The sequence below is a fragment of the Lichenostomus cassidix genome, chromosome 23 (genome assembly GCF_008360975.1).
Source record: "Lichenostomus cassidix isolate B80296 chromosome 23, HeHo_3.0, whole genome shotgun sequence".
Lineage (NCBI taxonomy): Eukaryota > Metazoa > Chordata > Aves > Passeriformes > Meliphagidae > Lichenostomus > Lichenostomus cassidix.
Genome location: NC_139503.1, coordinates 5,397,550 through 5,417,429, shown reverse-complemented (window position 1 = coordinate 5,417,429; position 19,880 = coordinate 5,397,550). Strand labels below are relative to the sequence as shown.

Sequence of the window (19,880 nt, the reverse complement as noted above, 5' to 3'; positions counted from 1 at the left end):
GGATTTTACTGCATTTTTCAGGTATTTTATCCAGTCAGAGCTCATGGGAATGAACTGGCTCAGTGCTCCTTGGTCCCAGGCTGGCAGAGCTGAGGGATCCAGAGCTCCACAGCTCCCTGTGCTCCCAACACACCAATCCAGCCTCAGGACTGGGCAGATCAGCAGGAATGACCCCCAGTGTGGGAAGCACAACCAGAGCAGAAATTTGGGGTTATTTTTCCATTCCAGGGGGAAATCAAGCAGCTCAAGCTGCAGTTTGCTGAGGGTTGATAATGTGCTACAAACCCAGGAGCTCAGGCAGGACCTCCCTGCTTTGTGCTGCCCCAAAAAATGGGGTTTAGTGCTTCTCTGGGAGTTCCTGAGCAGGGTTTGACCTCATCCGTGTGGGAATGCTGTGGGTTTGGTGAGGAATGTCCCAAAATTCGGCTGAGCACAGCCAGGAGCAGCTCCTGCAGTGCCTCCAGGGCTGTCCCCCCACAGCCACCCCCCTGGGGACACCATGTCAGCCCAAATCCAGCCTCACAAACCCACCAGAGCCACTCGAGCCATGGCAGAGCTGCTGCTGACACCGTTCATGAAATTAAATGTTTCATTACTTTAATATAAACATTAAATAATTTAATTTTAAAAAATAAACTTAAGGGCTGCCTTCATGGATCCAAACACCTCCACCACCCCAAATCCCACCCATCCCAGCTCCTCCCATCCCTCCAACACAGGGATAACAACCCCATCTCTCCTCACTTTTTTTCCCCTCTGATTTATTTTATTTTTTCCCCGAAGCACCACCAGAGCCCCAACACCAACCCCCCCTTTCCCAGGGATTTTTCCCCCCTTTCCCAGCCTGCCTGGGGCTCTCCTCTGCCATTTCCTTCAGCTGCTCCATGGGAAGCAGAGCCAGCAAACCCTCCTGCCAGCGCTGTTCCCAATTAGAGGAGCCCTGATGGAACCACCAGCACAGCCACTTGCCGCGGAGATTTCTGCCTGCAGCGCTGCCTTGGTGAAGCCCCAAGCACAACAGCTTCCACTGCCATTGCAGAGCTGCCGCCAGAGCCAGGAGTAACAGGGACAGATGGAAAACATCCCCTGCTCTGCCTCGATCCCACAGCAGCGCTGGGGGTGGATGAACCCAGCCCTGGGCAGCCAGGGGGACACTGAGCCAAGGTGGCATTCTGGAGCAATTCCCTGACTCTGAAATCAGTGATTTTCCTGATTCCCTGACTCTGAAATCAAATGGTGATTTTCCCAATTCCCTGACTCTGAAATCAAATGGTGATTTTCCCAATTCGCTGGGGTAACACAAGGGCTGTGCTCTGCATTCCCACCCTGAATGGAAGGATAAACCATGGCCACAGCCCAGAGCAGCTGGATAGCAAATATTCAGGATATTTGATGGATAAAATACCCCAGGTGGTCTGTCCTGCCTTGGGAAGGTGATTTAGGCTCTGGGGCAGAACAGGAATGGGAAGGGCTGGGAGTGGGATCTCCCTGAGCCACCCCTGTTCATGAATTCTGGGATTTAGGCTGCACTTCCATCCCTGAGGAGCTGCTGGGACATTCCCAGGACATTCCTGAACTCCCAGTCCCACCCCAGATTTAAGGATAGTCCACGGCCACAGCCCAGAGCAGCTGAGTATCAAATATTCCAGGTATTTTATCCACCTGAAGTGTATATTTTAGCCTGAGGTGGATAAAATTCCCTGCCTTGGGAAGGTGATTTGGGCTCTGGGGTAGAGCAGGAAGAGCAGTGCCAGCTCTGGGATCTCCCTGAGCCACCTCTGGTCATGAATTCTGGGATTTGGGCTGCACTTCCATCCCTGAGGAGCTCTGCTGTATTCCCAGGACATTCCTGAACTCCCAGTCCCACCCCAGATGGAAGGATAATCCATGGCCACAGCCCAGAGCAGCTGGATAGCAAATATTTAGGATATTTTATGGATAAAATACCCCAGGTGGTCTGTCCTGCCTTGGACAGGTAATCTGGGCTCTGGGGCAGAGCAGGAATGGGAAGGGCTGGGACTGGGATCTCCCTGAGCCACCCCTGTCCACGAATTCTGGGATTTGGGCTGCACTTCCCATGCCTGAGGAGCTCTCCTGCATTCCCAGGACATTCCTGAGCTCCCATTCCACCTCCAGCCCTTCCCACATTTATTTACCAGGACTCAGAGAAAGCTTCCAACAAACACCTCTCCCGAGCCATTTCCTGCCCCGAGTTTCAACTCTTCACTCTCAAGGAAAGAACAAAATCAGCACCTTTTTTCTAAAAACAACCTGAACCTGTTGCTCCCCACAAGCCTCACGGGAACCTTCTCCACCTCTCCTGTCCCCATGTCCCTCCAGGGCCCTCCTGAGCCTTGTTTTGCCTGGGGAGAACCCAAAATACCAGATTTATATGGAAAAAGACCTCATTCGTCACCTGAATTTGAATTGGGAATTATTAAAGCACATAACTCAAGCCATTGCTCGCTTCACTCTGATTCGGCAAAAATGGCTTCAAAAATCAAACAAGCCCTGAACAGCCAGGATTTTTGTGAGAGGTTTAGTGTTTGACACAACTCCTTCCCAGTTCCTTCCCAAGATCCCATCTCTCCCTGCCCTCTGGGAAGCCATTCCCTGTGTCCTGTCCCTCCAGCCCTTGTCCCCAGTCCCTCTGCAGCTCTCCTGGAGCTCCATCCACACCTGGATCCATCCCTGAATTCCAGCAGAGCCTCATTTCCACTTCCCAAGGAATGGGATTGGGGAATTCCTTCTATTCCAATTCCCGATTTCTGCCTCTGCACAATTCCTACAATTCCAGTTCCTGATTTCTGCCTCTACACAATTCCTGCTATTCCAATTCCTGATTTCTGCCTCCACACAATTCCTGCTATTCCAATTCCCCACTCCTGCCTCCACACCTGCTCCCCTCACAAATTCCTCTGCTGGTTTCCCATTTCAGCTGTCACCTCCCACCCCGTGCTGAATTCCTGCTGATTCCAATGAACACAAACAGCAACACCGAGGGTTTTCTGCCAGCACATCCCCAGGTGAGGCCACAAAAACCCCCAGGCAGCAGTGTGGCCACAGCATGGAATTAAATCCGGAATTAAATCCGGAATTAAATCCAGAATTAAATCCACAATCCTACAGCAGCTCCAGCCCGGGGAGCTGCAGAGCAACCAACGCCTCACCTGGGACTTCCCCTTCGCTCCTTGAAAGCCCCAAAAGCTGCAGATGCATCCTAAACCCAACCCTGTGGGGTTTTGCTTCGGCAGAAACACGGAACTGCCTCGGGGGAGGAAAACTCTCTGGTTTGGCAGCGATGGAGTCACTGCTCCTGAATGAATGAATGAATGAATGAATGAATGCAGCAGCATCCCGAGCAGCTCTCCAGAGGCACTGAGGGGTTGGGATTAATAAACTCTGCTGGAATGAACCAGGATTGGCTGAGCAATGACCCAAACCACGGCAGGGAGCTTGGAGGCAGCACTGGGGGATGCTGCAGAGGTGAGAGGGGAGAGCCTGGGCTGCTTGTAGGGAACAGGGAAAATCCTAAAGGATTCTGGGATCTCTTTCACCCCTTCCAGCAGTTTTTTGGCCATCAGGGCTGCAAATCAGCAAATATCCCTGTCCAGGTTGTGAACAGAGCTGGGAAACTTTAATTAATGAGAGAGGCTGGGAGAGCTGGGAATGTTCCCCTGGAGAGGAGAAGCTCCAGGCAGAGCCCAGAGCTCCTGCCAGGGCCTAAAGGGGCTCCAGGAGAGCTGCAGAGGGACTGGGGACAAGGGCTGGAGGGACAGGACACAGGGAATGGCTTCCCAGTGCCAGAGGGCAGGGAGAGATGGGATCTTGGGAAGGAATTGTTCCCTGGGAGGGTGGGGAGGGGCTGGGATGGAATTGCCAGAGAAGCTGTGGCTGCCCCTGGATCCCTGGCAGTGTCCAAGGCCAGGCTGGAGCAGCCTGGGACAGTGGGAGGTGTCCCTGCCATGGCACAGGTGGCACTGGGTGGGATTTAAATTCCCTCCCAACCCAACCCAGGCTGGAATTCTGTGCCAGGAGCTCACTTATTCCCAGTCCCTCGCCGTGCCTGCAGCACTCCCAACACCATTTCCCAGGAACACCATCACCAACAGCCTCCATTTATTTTTATTCACCATTTTTTTTCCGCGCTGGTGGAAAAAACTCTGCGGTGTTTTGCAAACTGCTGCAGAGGGAGTGTGGCAATGCCCCGGGGAGGGAGGAGGGATATTTTTAACCCCATTTTACAGAAGTGGGAACCCAGGCACGCACTTTTTGCACCCTTTTGGAGTCCTTGCAGGGCAGCTTCCAGCAGAGATCCCCACTGCCAGAAGAAACCCACACTGATTCCAGACGACACTGCTCGCCCTGTTGGGCCCAGGTTGATTTCCTCACGTAAACAGAGCAGTTTCTCTTCAGGTTTTGTTAATTTTAGCCTGAGAAAGTCACGGAGGAAATACCTCAGTCCCACGGCAGGTCGGTGGGAGGTAATTAAACACCAACTCTGCTTCCCTCCCAGCTCCGAGCAGCTTCACCTTGGCTGGAGCTATTTCTAGATCCAGTTCTGTCCCTGCCTCAGCCTGACCTTCCCTGTTTTGTCCCACATCCTGCGGGGTGAAGGCATCTTTCTCTCCAACACAGGCCAAAGTTTCCTGGAGTCTTTCAAAACATCCAATAAATGTGTGTTTAAAAACACGCAGAGACTCGGAGGATTGAGAATCTAAACCCGCTAAAAGTGGGGTTCAAATGCACCCCAAAAAAAGCTCATCCAAAAGGGTCAAAACAGCCCAGCCAGCACTTGTGGGGTTATTTATTGTCACTTTTTATTGGGGTTAGGAGGAGATTTCTGTCTCAGGTGCTCCAGACCTCCTCCACCCTCAGGTTGGGATTCACCTGCTGGCAGCTGGGATTTTGGCACTGAGGGATTTTCTGCCCCTCCCTCCCTGAGCTGGGAGCTCCCAGTTCAGAGCAGCACAGCTGGGACTCCCAGAGGCCTCAGATCTGAGGAATTTGTGCAAAGAATTGAAGAATCTCTGCTCCCAGTGGGGCTGAAGGGTCCCCAGGGGTGTTGAGCACATTTACACCTCTGGGGCCAAAGGGTGAAACCCAACTCCCAGCCCAGCAGCTGCTCCTGGTTCTCAGGTGTTGGGATCATCCCAGGGCTTTTCCATGGCAACCCATCCATGTGGCCTTCAGGAATATTTCCTATTTTTAACTCCCATTCGACTCATTTCAGCCCCATCTTTCCCCATAGCTTCAATTTATAACTTACAGCTTTTAATTTCTATTGCTTTTAATAAAGTTTGCTTTCTTACAGCTTTTAATTCCTATTTTCACTATAGCTTTTCATTTCCATCGCTCTAATTCATAAATCCACTTAATGAATCTCCCCAGAAAGGGAACAAAACCCCAAAACCCCTTGAACAAAGGGCAGGAAGGAGCACAGGAAAGCCATGGGCAGCTGTCTGAGGACTCATGGAAAACTCTGAGCTCATCCCTGGCAGTGCCAACCCCTCTGCTCCATCCTGGGGTCACTCCTGGCATCCCTTGGGACCCTCAGGCACAGCAGGGAATGGGGAGAGACTTCCCATCCCACCCTTTTCCCTGGATGTGTTCGAGGCAGGAGGAGCCAGGAACAAATCCAGGCTTTGGGAGGTTCTTTCTGAACCCCTGAAAAGCTCCTAAAACCCCTCAAGAGTTTCCCAAGCTGCACAGAAAACCCCTCAGTGCTGAAATCACATCTCACAGCAGGTGAATCCCAAACTGAGGAACACCTGAGGCTGAAATCTCCTCCTAATTCCTACAAAAAGTGACACTAAATGGCCCCAGAAGTGCTGGCTGTGCTGCTTTGACCCTTTGGGGTGAGTGAACCTTTCAGGAGAGGCTGCTGAGTGATCCAAAGTTGGGTTTAATCCTGGAAAGATTTCAGGGAATTACTGCACATCAAGCTGAGCTTGCTGGGAAAAGGGCCAGGCTGGATTTCGTGGATTCTCCCGAGGTTTCCCTGTGACCTGCAGCACCAAGGAGGGCTCAGCAAGGGCTCAGCAAACCCCTCCAGCTCTCGGTGCATCCCATTTGGGAGAAACCCAAAACCTGAATTCAACCCTAAAACCTGCAGGGCTGTTGGAGAAGCAGAGAGAAGTAACTGAAACCCCAAAGCCTGGATAACCCTTTAAGGAGCAGGAGATCTCCAAAGTCCGGGAAAGGAATGAGGGATGGGCTAAAAGGAAATTTAGGAAATCTCGAAAAGGAAGTTTGTTTAGGACCTGGAAACTGAGGAGCTGCCGAAGCTGAAAACCTCATTAGCACAAGAAAGGGATTAATAAGGTTTCCCTCGATGCTGAAGGTGCTCTGCTCTGACTCTGGGACTTCGGGCCAGTGGCTGAGCCACCAAAATGCCCCTAAAAAGCACTTTGTGCCCACTCAGGATGCAGCGAGGAGCAAGCAGGTCCATTTTGGGAAGGTAGGAAAACCTGAGCTCATGTTTTCCCCTCAGCTATCCCGGCTCAAAAGTTGCCCAGCAGTTCCCAGAAGGAAGGAAAGAGTCCCCAAACTGCAATTTTTCCGTCCGACTGGAAACAAAACAACACCAAAAAAAATTAAAAAAAAAAAAAGAAAAAAGTTACAAAAATACCGCCGAGGTCTCGAATGGGTTGGTTCCTGTTCCTCTGCGGGAAAAGGCTGCTCAGAAGGTTTCCACTGCCAACACCCAGGGATGGCTGTGCTCACCCAACCCAGCTCTGCAGGGCTCATCTCCTCACCTGCTGCTCCTGCAAACCACGCTCAGCTTCTCAGAATGCTCCAAAAAGTGGGCAGGGGACAAAAATAAAAAATTAAAAATCAAAAATTAAAAATCTAAAATTAAAAATCAAAAATCAGCACTGCAGGAGCTTCTCACAGCCTTCCCAGGGAGGAAAGCCTGGGCTTGGCTCAGGGCTTTGCGGAGAAAACGAGGCCAAGGAAGATTTCTGGCCACATTCACCTTCCCCAAACGCTTCCCGAGCGCCTGAATCGCCCCCAGCCCCCTCAGCAGGGACACACAATGTGCCTTTTGATGCTCCTGAGGAGGTTCACCTTCTGCACGCTCGTAATGAGAGCCGGGCGGGATGAAACTCTCCTTTATTCCTGATTGCCGCGCCGATCGCACGGAGCTCCATCCCAGCGGAGCGCCCTGGGAAATCCCAACTGCTGGAATTCCAGCCCAGGCACAAACCAGCACTGTCCTCCTGCCAGGTGGTCTCAGCTCCGAGAGCAACGGCTCGGATTAACGAGCCAGGATTGGGGAGGGAGAGCTCGGCGAGTGCAGCAGGCAGGGTGGAAAACAAAATCAACTTTTCCCTGCATCCCCACAGAGCCATAAAGCTCCCCTAACAAGCAGCCTTTCTGGAGGCACAGACAATGGCGCTGGAGGTATATTGGAAACGAATCGCTTTCCTTTCCAGAGGGTAATTTTCCTTTTCCCCCGCGTTTGGCTCTCCCCTCGCCAGGAAACCGAGCGCTCCGAGGCGCTCCTGGCGCTCACCACGTGCGGCCGAACGCGGCCAGAGGTTGGGACAGCCGAGCTGGGAGCCAGCAGCAACTCCAGCGAGGAGGAGGGAGGAGGAAAATCAGCTCTGCCGAGGCTGGAGCAGCTGGACGGAGCGCTGGGACAGCGCCAGTGACGCGCGGGGAGTTCCCAGGAGCCCCTCGTTAATCGCTGCCACCCAACCCCCAGCACGCCGCGGTGATTTCCCTGCAGGACACACTTCCCTGCCGCCCCGGCTTCCTGGGAACTGTCCCAGGGCAGAGCTGCCCCTGCCCCGCCGCCCGGCGAGATTTCTCAACAGCGCTGCTGTTGTTCGCTGCAGAATAAATGTTATTTTCGGGAGCGCCGCTGCCGGGACTCACCCGCGGCTCCCCGGAGTGGTTCCCCACATCCGATGCGAACACTGAGCCATTCTCCTGAGCCGTGTTTTCCGAGAGCGAGCTCCAAACAGTTGGGATTTTGCTCGCCCGCCAGCCCAGCTGGGAACGTGCTGGGCCAGCAGAGCCAAGCCGCGGAGCTGCTCTGCTCTCTGCCTCTCCCGCACCTGGGCAGCCTCTGAGGGGACACAGAAATCCTTCTGACAGCGCCTTGCTGCCCTGCTGAGAGCAGGAAACCACCCTGGCACGGCTGAGGGCCGGCAGAGGGAAAGGAGAAGTGGCCGGAGTGGGTGAGGATGGCGATGGTCACTCCGGGCAGTCAGTCCCTTCCCGCAGGCTGCTCGAGCTGCCCCAGAGCATTTCTGGGGCTGCACAGCACTCGTGCCCCAGAGACACAGCCCAGCCCTGCCGCACACTTGGCTGCATTCATTAACCAAATTCATTAATTAATCACCCAGTAACTTCTGCAAGTTCGTTCTGCCATGCACAGTTCACACAGGCCCTCTGCAGATCTCCTTTTCCCTTCCTTAACGAGCACTGCAGAGAATCTTTCCCCAGCCCGAGGAGCCCCAGGGCAAACCCTGGGGGCAGAATTTCTGAGAATCAGCTCCGAACAGCCCAGCTCAGCCCCCTGTCCTGCAGCAGCGTCTCTGCAGCCTGCCCTGAACGACACTTCCCTGGGGATGACAGAAATCCTATGAAAGAAATCCTATTTCCAGCACCCTTCGGTGCAGAAGGGGAAGGCAGAAGGGGATGAGGACATTGTGACACTTTGGAGCCTTTTGACACCCTGAGCCAAGTGAGAATCACAGCATCCCACCCTGCAGGAGCCCCACCTGCTCCGAGCGAGGAACTCTGCTGGCAGCGGCAGCATTTTCCCACAAGAATCGAAAGGAAAAGTTCCTGAAACACTGAGATGGTGAGAAAAACACGACTCCCCGCAAGCACAAACACCTTCCCGGAGGGTCACAGATGCCAAATCAACCGGGAGGGCCGGGAGGCAGGACAGAGGGGCCACCAGGACGTCCAGACAGCCAAGGTAAAACCTGGCTCCGTGCCCGGACACGACTAATCCTTCAGCACCAGGGAAACTCAAAGCCTGGGAGCTGCAGGTGATCCCCAGGCAGCGGAGCAGAGCTTGGATTGTATTGCTCACGCCATAAATCACCGTGTCAGCTGCCCCAGCCACTTCCAGCCACAGCCCGGAGCTGGCTGACAGTGCCAGGCCCTCTCCGCACGGCCGGAGAGCTCAGCAACGAGGAGGGGAAAAATAAAATCATGCACGGCGCCTTTTTCCGGAATAACAATGCCCGCATTTGCATAGAGCGGCTCAGCCCGCCAGGCGCTGCCGATCGCACCTCCGGGCGCATCAAAGGCGTTATTAATTTCCATCGAGGAGAATTAAGCAGCTTAAATCGTTAGCGCTCATTCACTCAGCCTCAATGCATTTTTAAAGGCGCCTCATTTTCCGCTGCCGTGCAGGTGCTGAGCGAGGAGCGCCGCAAAGGGCTGGAAGTCCCCGCGGGTCAAGGCTGGGGACAGCAGGGCCAGCCCTGGCCGGGGACATCCGCCATCCTCCTTGGCAGGAGCTCCCGCGGGGGTTTCGCTGGCACGGCTCCTGGCGCATCACGTGTGGCCCCAGAACAACCCCTCGGCTCCCCGCTCGCCTTCCTGTGCGAGCGATAAGGAGGAAATCCGTCCCAGACGGGCACTCGGCTCAGCCCCGCCGCCGGAGCGCTCGGGGGCTTCATTAGCGGCTAATTACCAGCCCGGCTTTGCGGCGCTGCCCGGAGGTGTGCGAGCCAGAGCGCTCCGGAGCGAGAGCCACAAGCCCCGCGGTTGTCCCCAACGCCTCGCCGTGCCCGCGACTGCGACACCCAACCGGCGGCTCCTCACCGCGGTGACCTCAGCGGCGATGCCCTTGTGCCACCAGTGTCCCCAAGCACGGAGCCCTCCCGGCGCCGAGCGCGGCTGACAGCGATCAACCCCATCAACCCCTCCGATCCCCCAAATCCCCCAGTGCCCCAGTCCCCGCTCTCCGGGCACCGCAGCCCCGGGCCGGGCGGAGGAAGCGCTCGGCGTTACCTGCACTGTCCCCCCGCGCGGCAGCCGCGGCTCTCCCATGGCTCTGCCGGCGCCAGGCTGGACCCCGCGGCTCCAGGGGGATCTTCTGCCGCGCTGCAATAGAAAAGGTTGGTTTAAAGCTCCTTATTTGGGCAGTGATGTCAAGGGAAGTCGCTCGGGCAGCGCCTCCCCCTTTTTCCATTCACTCCACATTGTTTCCTGTTGTCAAAGCGGCGGCTTGGGGCTCCGCGAGCGGCCAGGGAGCCTCCGGGCACAGGGCAAAGGGATTGTCCGGGAAAAGGGACTGTCTGGCCAGGGAGCCTCCGGCCAAGGGGGTCCTCCAGCCCTAGGATCCTCCGGGCACAGGGATCCTCCGGGAAAAGGGATTGTCCGGCCAAGGGGATCCTCCGGGCACAGGGATTGTCCGGGCATGGGATCCTCCGGCCATGGGATCCTCCGGGCAAAGGGATCCTCCAGTTCCGGGGATTATCGAGTTCTGGGGGTGCTCTAATCCTGGGCTCCTCCATCCCCAGGGACCCTCCAGACCCGAGAATCCCTCAGCTCTGGGAGTCCTCCGGCCAGGGGGATCCTCCAGTCCTGGAGTTCCTCCATCCCCGGGGATGCTCCGGCCGCTGCCCGGTGCCGAGCTGGGCTGGCCGGGCACGGCAGAGGCTCCGAGCTGTCCCCGCACTGCCCAGCCCTTCCCATCCCTCACCCCGCCGTTCTCCCCCTCCCCTCCTTGCCTGCAGGCCCGGGGGCAGCCGGGGGTCCCGGAGCTGCTGGCCCCGCGCTGAGCGCCGCTCGCCTCCTCCCTCCCTGCTCCATCCCTGCCGCCGCCTTCCTCCCCCACATCCTCCTCCTCCTCCTCGTCCCCTCCCCATCTGTCCGGCTCTCGGCGCTCCCGCAGCGGCCACCGCCGGCAGCGCATGGCGAGGGAGCCTCTCCGAGCCTCTCCACTCTTTTTTTTCTGCGTTTTCCCTCTCCTTTCCTGTCTTTCCCTCTCCTTTCCTCTCCTTTCCTCTCTTTTCCTCTCCTTTCCGCGTTTTTCCGCCCCATTCCCGGCACGGCGCGCAGCAGCTTTTCCCTCGGCATGGGACCGCAGCGGGGCAGTACCGGGAGCATCCCGGAGCATCCCCCGGCTGCAGGGACAGCGGGGACAGTGAGGACATCCCGGGACAGCCGGGGACTCCGAGCTCAGCCACATCCATGGAGCTGCCCACCGCCGGCTCCGTGCCTCGTGAGTCCCTAAAACACATCCCAGGCTTTGATTTTCATTTTGATCCCCTTGTTTTGTTTTGTTTTGTTTTGTTTTGTTTTAAATTTTCTTTGTTGGTTTGTATTATATCTGTGTTTGGGGTTTGTTGTTTTGTGGGGGTTTTATATTAAAGTTACCACTTTATGCTCGGATAGTTCTCAATTTGTTTTTGCTTGGATTTTTGCCATTCGTAGTGGGCCTAGGAGAGAGCTGGAGAGGGACTGGGGACAAGGGCTGGAGGGACAGGACACAGGGAATGGCTTCCCAGTGCCAGAGGGCAGGGAGAGATGGGATCTTGGGAATTAGGAATTGTTCCCTGGGAGGGTGGGGAGGGGCTGGGATGGAATTGCCAGAGAAGCTGTGGCTGCCCCTGGATCCCTGGCAGTGTCCAAGGCCAGGCTGGAGCAGCCTGGGACAGTGGGAGGTGTCCCTGCCATGGCAGGGGTGGCACTGGGTGGGAGTTAAGGTCCTTCCAGCCCAACCCATTCCAGAATTCCATGATCACTCCATCCAAAGGGGAAGCCTTGGGATAAGAAGGGGACACCAAGGGATTCCCTCACCCTTCCCAGCCAGCATCCCTGGGCAGCCCCAGCTGAGCTCTGACACCCCTGGGTGCTGCTGGCAGCTGGGGGCTCAGGAGGGAGCAGGAGAGCAGCTCAGGCTGTGTTTGCATTACAATCACATCAGCTCATTCAGCAGAGCTGTTCTGCTCCTCCCGCGGGCACTGCAGTCCTGCTGGAGGGGAGCTTTGACCGGGGAAAGGAGAACTCTGGCCAGGATTGATGTGCTCAGTTCATCAGGACAGGTTTGAGAAGAGATTGCTGCTCTGGGGGGTTTACCTGGTGAAACATCCCATGGTAAAATATCCCATAGTGAAATATTCCCTGGTGAAATATCTCATGGTAAAATATCCATGGTAAAATATCTCATGGTTAAATATTCCCTGGTAAAATATCCCATGGTGAAATATTCCCTGGTGCTGATGCCCGATGATTTTTCCCTTTTCTTTCATACACCCTTTTCTACATTTTTATATTCTTTTTTCCTGTTTTCGACCCTTTCTACACTCTTTGTAACCCTTTTCCCATGTATTTGTAATTCTTGGAGTTTAATATTTCTAGTTTAATTTGAAAGTTCTGCAAAGCTGAAAAACTCCACATTCACAGCAAGAGGCCAGAGAGCTCTACACTATCTCAAAACTTTTCTGAGATATATTTCAGAAATGAGTATACGAATATGAATGAAATGAAATACATTTCTATAGTTTTCTCTGGAACATATTTTATAAACTGAGCTCTTGTCACACCTAAAGGAAGCAATTAAAATAAGAAAATTACTTCATTTATTAAGTTTCTTATTGAGAGATTTTGGGTAAATATGTTAATTTTCCAAGTCCATAAAATTGTTTACACATTATAGGGTGTGTGCATCTCGGTGTGTTCCACCTTGAAGGGCTGTGCACCTAAAATCCCATTAAAATACCAAAGTAATACCCTTTTACCCCTTTGAACTCTGTCTGCCTCATATTTCTACCAACCTAGAAGCAGCAGTGGAAGCAGCAGTGGAAGCAGCAGTGGAAGCAGCAGTGCCCCAGCAAAGCTCCATCCTGCTTCCCCTCCCTGATGCTCCACAAAAAAAGGCTGAAAAGAGAAAAAACCTTCCCCGCTAAACTCTGCTCCCATCTGACTCTAGGCTCGATTAAATTAAAAATAAATCAGTGTGAAGTCTCTGTGGTGGAAAGAACAAAACCCCAGCCAGAGGGGGAAGTGCCAGGATGTGCTCTTTGGGGTGAACATCCCCAGAGTTGTCCCTTTGCTCACCTGGTTTGCCAGCAGAATGAATAAATCTCAATATCAAAACCCAAACTGCAGCCTGGCTCACCCCCAGCCATCCCCAAACTGCACCCCAGAATGCCAAACCCAAGCAAACACCCCAGAACACACTTCCTACAGCACTTTATCCCCTCAGTTGCTCCACTTCACCCCAATTTCAGCTGTTCAGCCAGGAATGAGGATCAGAGCCTGCTGGGAAAAGGTTGGATTGGTTTGATTTTCCTGCCCTGTGCCCTGCCTGAGTCACCCTGGTGTCACCCTGGTGTCACCACTGCAGCCACTCCAGGCATTTAGGGAATTCCAGCGATGCAGGGAGACACTGAATCCACCTGGAGGGTCTCAACCTCCCAAATCTCCCTAAAAACCCTGGAATTTGGCTGATTCCTCCTGCAGGGATGTTTGCCAGCACTGGGATCAGGAGCTCTGCACTGCCCGGGACAGCAGCAAACAGCCTCGGGATGCACCAGGGCGGGTTGGGCTGGGTTGGATGGCAGGGAAATTCGGGTTGGATGGCAGGGAAACTCAGGTTGGATAGCAGGGAAATTTGGGTTGGAGAGCAGGGAAACTCAGGTTGGATGGCAGGGAAATTTGGGTTGGATAACAAGTAAAATTTGGGGATGGATATCAGGGAAATTCGGGTTGGATTTGAGCAAAATTTGGGTTGGAATCGGAAATTTTGGGTTGAATATCAAGGAAATTTGGGGTTGGATATGAGCAAAATTGGATTGGATATCAGGGAAATTAAGGCTGGATAGCAGGGAAACTCAGGTTAGATAGCAGGGAAATTTGGGTTGGATGGCAGGGAAACTCGGGTTGGATAACAGTGAAATTTGGGATGTACATCTGGGAAATTTTGGTTGGATAACAAAGAAAAATTTGGGGATGGATATCAGGGAAATTCAGGTTGGATATGAGCGAAATTTGTGTTGGAATCAGAGATTTTGGGTTGGATATCGGGGAAGTTTGGGTTGAATATCAAGGAAATTTGAGATGGATATCAGGGAATTTTGGGTTGGATAGGAGGGAGATTTTGTGTTGGATATCAGGGAAATGTGGGTGGAATATCAAGGAAATTTGGGGTTGGATGTGAGCAAAACTGGGTTGGATATCAGGGAAATTAAGGCTGGATAGCAGGGAAACTCAGGTTAGATAGCAGGGAAATTTGGGTTGGATGGCAGGGAAACTCGGGTTGGATAACAGTGAAATTTGGGATGTGCATCAGGGAAATTTTGGTTGGATAACAAAGAAAAATTTGGGGATGGATATCAGGGAAATTCAGGTTGGATATGAGCAAAATTTGGGTTGGAATCAGAGATTTTGGGTTGGATATCGGGGAAGTTTGGGTTGAATATCAAGGAAATTTGGGGTTGGATGTGAGCGAAACTGGGTTGGATATCAGGGAAATTTGGGTTGGATATCAGGGCAGGTTTGGGTTGGATAACAGAGAAAACTTTGGGTTGGATAGCAGGGAAATTTGGGTTGGATAACAAGGAAATTTGGGTTGGATATCAGGGTGGTGAAAAATCAGAATTCACTGCCCTGGGCAGTGGTGGAGTTTTAGTTTTCCTTTCCTGGAATTGCTCAGAAAACATGGATGTGGCACTTGGGTTAGTGTTGGAACCAGCAATATTGGGTTAATGCTTGAATTTGGTCATTTTTGGGATCTTTTTCCAACCCTGATGATTCCACGAAGGGCCAGGAGCAGCCCAGGGTTTGTCACTCAGAGGCCACAAAACCTGGACTGAGCAGGGAGCAAGAAAAGGACAGGACTGAGCAGGACAAGAAATCCAATTTCTCCATCAAAATGGACACAAATATTTCATGGAATTAATGAAAAACAGCTCCCAGGAGCACTGAGAGGATCCCAAGGCCACCAAGGCAAAAAAGCAAAAGCAGCCACAAAAAAAAAAAATTAAAAATTTTTTAAAAACCCAAACCAAACAACAAAAAAAAAAAATCCTTAGTTCAGTTCATGTCCCAGTGGGAAGAAGTCGGTGACACTCTGATGCTCTGAGTGCCACCAGTGTCCCCAGCAGCCTCCCAGGGCTGGGATTTCAGCAGGACACACTCAGGAGCAGCTCCTCCTGACACATCCGTGCTCTTCCTTCCTTTTTTTGCTTTTTGGGCAGATGGGGATGAGCCGAGAAGGGGCTGGGAGGAGCTCCTGTGACAATGTGACAATGTGACAGTGTGGAAATGTCCCAGTCCCTCTGCAAGGGCTGCAACCTCTGCTCCGATCAGCTGCATCTCCTGGGATGGCGCAGGGGAAGGAACTCGTAAAAATCACGGAATTATGGAATATTTGGGGTGGAAGGACCTCAAATCCCACCCAGTGCCACCCCTGCCATGGCAGGGACACCTCCCACTGTCCCAGGCTGCTCCAGCCTGGCCTTGGACACTGCCAGGGATCCAGGGGCAGCCACAGCTTCTCTGGCAATTCCATCCCAGCCCCTCCCCACCCTCCCAGGGAACAATTCCTTCCCATATCCCATCTCTCCCTGCCCATTCCCCATGTCCTGTCACCTCAGACCTTTGTAAAAAGCAAAAAAATAGAGTAACAAAAATCCCAGCAAAGTGCAAATGCTGCTTTCCGAGTGCTTCACACAGAGCCAAACATGAAGATTTTCATATCAAAAAATGCTGCAGATTTTTTAAGATTTCCATTTCTCCAGGTCTCTTTGCTCTGCCCATGACACCCAACAGCCTCTCCCACCTCTGGAGTCCATCTCTGAGCCCCAACACCCAGAAAAGGTGGCTTTGGGGTCACTTTGGGGTCATTTTCCCCTCAACAGCACAAATGGCCATTCAGGACAATCCACACAAAGGTGTTTGCCCAGTGCTGGTGGCAGAAAAAAATTATGGTTTTGCTGAAATTGGAAAATGAAGGCCCAGCCTCCCTGGAGACTCCAGGGGCAGGAAAACACGGGGTGAAGTGCAGGCCAGGCTGGTTTTTGTGGAAATCCTTTGTTAGGAGCCATTCAGCCAGGAAAGGAGCTGTCCTGAGCTGCTCGAGGGTTCAACACCCACAGCTCCCTCACCTCAGCCTGGGAGGTGCAAAACTGCCCTGAAAAGGTTTCTGTCAAACTCTCCCCACCTCTCCTGGTGGGATTATTTTGGGCTCCATTCATTTTCCCACCTTTTTACTGCCCAGGATTCCCAACTGCTCCTCACAGCACTCTCCCAGCTCATCCCTCTCCTCCTAAAATCCATTCACAGAGCCTGAGAGTGCTGTCAGCATTCCCAGCTTTTCCATGCAGAGCTGCTCTGGGAAGAAGAGTGGGAAAGGAAATTCCCAGCAAAGAACCCCCTTGGCCCAGGGTGGGAACTGGGAAGTTTCCTATCAGTTTTCCCATGGATTTCCTGGGCAGCTCTGCAGGAATCACTGCAGCTTTCTGGAGAAGTCTTCCCATCCAGGGAAAATGTCTGGGAATGGGGAAGTGCTGTGGGATTGGGAAGGGTGGGAGAGCTGGGAATGTTCACCTGGAGAGGAGAAGCTGCAGGGAGAGCCCAGAGCTCCTGCCAGGGCCTAAAGGGGCTCCAGGAGAGCTGCAGAGGGACTGGGGACAAGGGCTGGAGGGACAGGACACAGGGAATGGCTTCCCAGTGCCAGAGGGCAGGGAGAGATGGGATCTTGGGAAGGAATTGTTCCCTGGGAGGGTGGGGAGGGGCTGGGATGGAATTGCCAGAGAAGCTGTGGCTGCCCCTGGATCCCTGGCAGTGTCCAAGGCCAGGCTGGAGCAGCCTGGGACAGTGGGAGGTGTCCCTGCCATGGCAGGGGTGGCACTGGGTGGGATTTAACATCCTTTCCAACCCAAACAATTCCATGATGATTTTTTTTTTTAATTTTAAAGCCCCAAAGCCCAAGGCTGAGCATTTCCACTCCTGACAGGGAATGTGCTTTTCCCTCCCCCTGGGAAATCTGGAGCAGCAGATCTGTGAATCCACCAGATTTCGGATAAATTTAACAACCTTTTACCACCTGAGCTGTCAATCTCTGGAAAATGAGAACCCTCAGGAGTTTCAGACTCTGACAATCCCTGAGCTCCCCCTGCTCATGGAAATCCCTCCAGGCACCATTCCCGAGCTGTGTTTATTGGGAATATTTCAGCCCTAGAAGCCCAAGCCCCTTTTCAGACATCCATCAGCAATTAGGCAAGCAGAGGGTAATTAACCCCCTTAATTAAGGGCAGTGCTCATTTGGCTGCCCAGGACCTTCCATTCCCTGATCCCAGGATTTCTGCATCCCAATTTTCACATCTCCAAAATTCCTGAACTCCAAAGCTCCCTGCGCTCGTTAAACGTCTCAAATCCATGCAGGAGAATCTCCAATTATCCCAAAAAACCCTGCAAAGTTGGGTTCAGATTCCAAAGCTCCCACTAAACACACACGGCCTGGGAAGTGCAGGCAGGAGGAATCATCATGCTAATTTTAGCCCGAGCATCTGCTCCACGTTAAATCCCAAACTCCGTCTCGGAGAAATCATCGGAATTCTTTTTTTCCCCCTTCAGAATTGACATTTGTCAAACAATATGTTGGGAGTTGAGGCTGCAGCCAAGTCTGAGCAATCCCAGGGAATGGAGCTGGAGTTTGGGAATTCAGAGGAGCCAGGCTGGCTGTGCTCCCTGGATCCCTGGCTAAAGGGATTCCCAGCTCCCTGCCTGGCTCCTGGGATGCTCAGCTGGAAATTTGGGAATTCTCCTGGAGGGAGCAAATGGCCTCGAGTGATGCTGATTGACTGCTGGAATTCAAACCTTCCCACCCTGGGTTTATGGGGTTTGGACAGCCTGAGCAGCTCCCAGTCCTAATCCAGCTGGGGAAATCCCTCAGGACAGGAGAGAGACCCTGCAGAGCTCCCAGCCTGGATTGTCTCCTTGCCAGCCCTGCTTGTACCAGGGAAGGGACAGAGACACCTTCTGGCACATTCCATCTTCTCCTTCTCCTTCTCCTTCTCCTTCTCCTTCTCCTTCTCCTTCTCCTTCTCCTTCTCCTTCTCCTTCTCCTTCTCCTTCTCCTCTCCTCTCCTCTCCTCTCTCCCCTTTCCTTTTCCCTTCCCTTCCCTTCCCTTCCCTTCCCTTCCCTTCCCTTCCCTTCCCTTCCCTTCCCTTCCCTTCCCTTCCCTTCCCTTCCCTTCCCTTCCCTTCCCTTCCCCACAAACCGAAGGAATTTCCCCCTGACAGCATTTTTTCCTTTCCCCCAGCTGAACTGACAGCTCAGTTCATTATTTATGGTTTATTATTTTTAAATCTTCCCCTCTGGCCACCCAGCCAGGCTCCCCCAATCCCATCCGTGCTGACACAGAAAAACAGGAAGGTTTTCCCAACAATTTGCCCATTCATTCCCACCGAGTGACTCCCAGGTGGAATTTGGCCCTGGATTTTGGTCAATAGGGCACTTCATGCTGCACGTGGCCCTGGAGTGGCCCAGGAAGGAGGAAAATAACCAACGACCCAGAAAACATGGAATAAATCCTCCTTGTTACCGGATTCATCCCAAAATTCCACCTGGAATGGGGCTGCATCTGGGGTGGGGCTGGGAATGCCAGCTTGTCCTTCTTCAGGGGACAAAACACTGATGGATTCCCAAAAACACCCTAAAACACCCCAAAACTGCCTAAATACACCCCAAAACTGACTCAAAACGCCCTAAACCCGCCCAAAACACCCTAAAACTGCCTTAAAAATACCCTCAAATTGCCTGAAACACCCTAAAACTGCCCAAATGCACCATAAAACTGCCAAAACCACCCCAAAACCTGCATTTAAAAACACCCTAAAACTCCCTAAATATGCCCTAAAACTGCCCCCAAACACCCTAAACCTGCCCAAAACACCCTTAAACTGCCTTAAAACATTCTAAAAGTGCCTAAATACACCCTAAAATGGCCTCAAAACACCCTAAAATGGTCTGAAATCACCTTAAAACTGCCTCAAAACACCCCAAAACTGCCTGAAATCACCCTAAAGCTGCATTTTAAAAACACCCTAAAAATACCCTAAAACCTCCTCAAAAACACCCTAAACCACCCCAAAAATGCCTAAAATCAGCCTACAACTGCTTCAAAACACCCTAAAACCACCTAAAAATATCCTAAAACTGCCAAAAACACCCCAAATCCACGTCCCATGACGAGAGCTCCACCAGAAGCTTTTGCTGCTCTTTCCATTAATTAAATTAAATTCAATTCTCTCCCTCCTGCTTCTCCCCAAAGAAATTTTGTCAGTTCAGCTTCTCCCTTTCAAGTCGGAATTAGCACTAAAAAAAACCCCAAAATAATTTTATCGCTGGGCTCTGTCCTCTTCCCCAAACTCCCTGATGAGTTTTTCATTGATTACCAAACTCATTTTCCATTATTAAATTAATAATAAATATAATGTTGCAATAATAATAATAATAATAATAATAATAATAATAATAATAATACTTTCCCATTAATAAATTTCCTTTTGTTTTCCATTAATTGCCAAATGGAGAGGAGACAAGAGCTGGTTTGGCCACTAAAGCAGAATTTTTTGATGGAAACCCAAGGGAGAGCAGCCTAAAAACACCAGAAAAATGGGGAAAAACGTGAAAGAAAGGGGGATAAATGGGGGAAAATGGAAAAAAAATGGGAAAAAATGCACCAGTCAGGAAGCAAACATAATTTTATAGTTAGGAATCATTTAAGGTTGGGTTTTTTTTTCATCTACCAAGCAAGGATTTCAGGTCTTTGATGTGTAAGAAAATGCACTCAGCACAAATCTGTAGGATTTATTTTAGGGTGGATAACGGGAAAAGTGGGGCAAACCCAATTCCTGCAGCAAGTTTGCCCTAAGCAAACTCTGAAATACTT

At 52.3% G+C, this 19,880-nt stretch overlaps 1 protein-coding gene across 8 annotated transcripts in view; it reads right to left on the bottom strand.

Annotated features, from left to right (window-relative positions):
* HIVEP3 (HIVEP zinc finger 3) overlaps positions 1–19,880 on the bottom strand; it is a 264,012-nt gene that overhangs the window by 97,045 nt on the left and 147,087 nt on the right. For 7 of the 8 annotated variants that reach the window (XM_085081168.1, XM_085081169.1, XM_085081166.1 and 4 more), the window contains one exon: positions 9,985–10,077. The exons of the other annotated variant lie outside the window; for it this stretch is intronic. The gene's annotated coding sequence lies outside the window, so the exon portion shown is untranslated. The remainder of the gene's footprint in view (positions 1–9,984; positions 10,078–19,880) is intronic. 8 annotated transcript variants of the gene reach the window in all.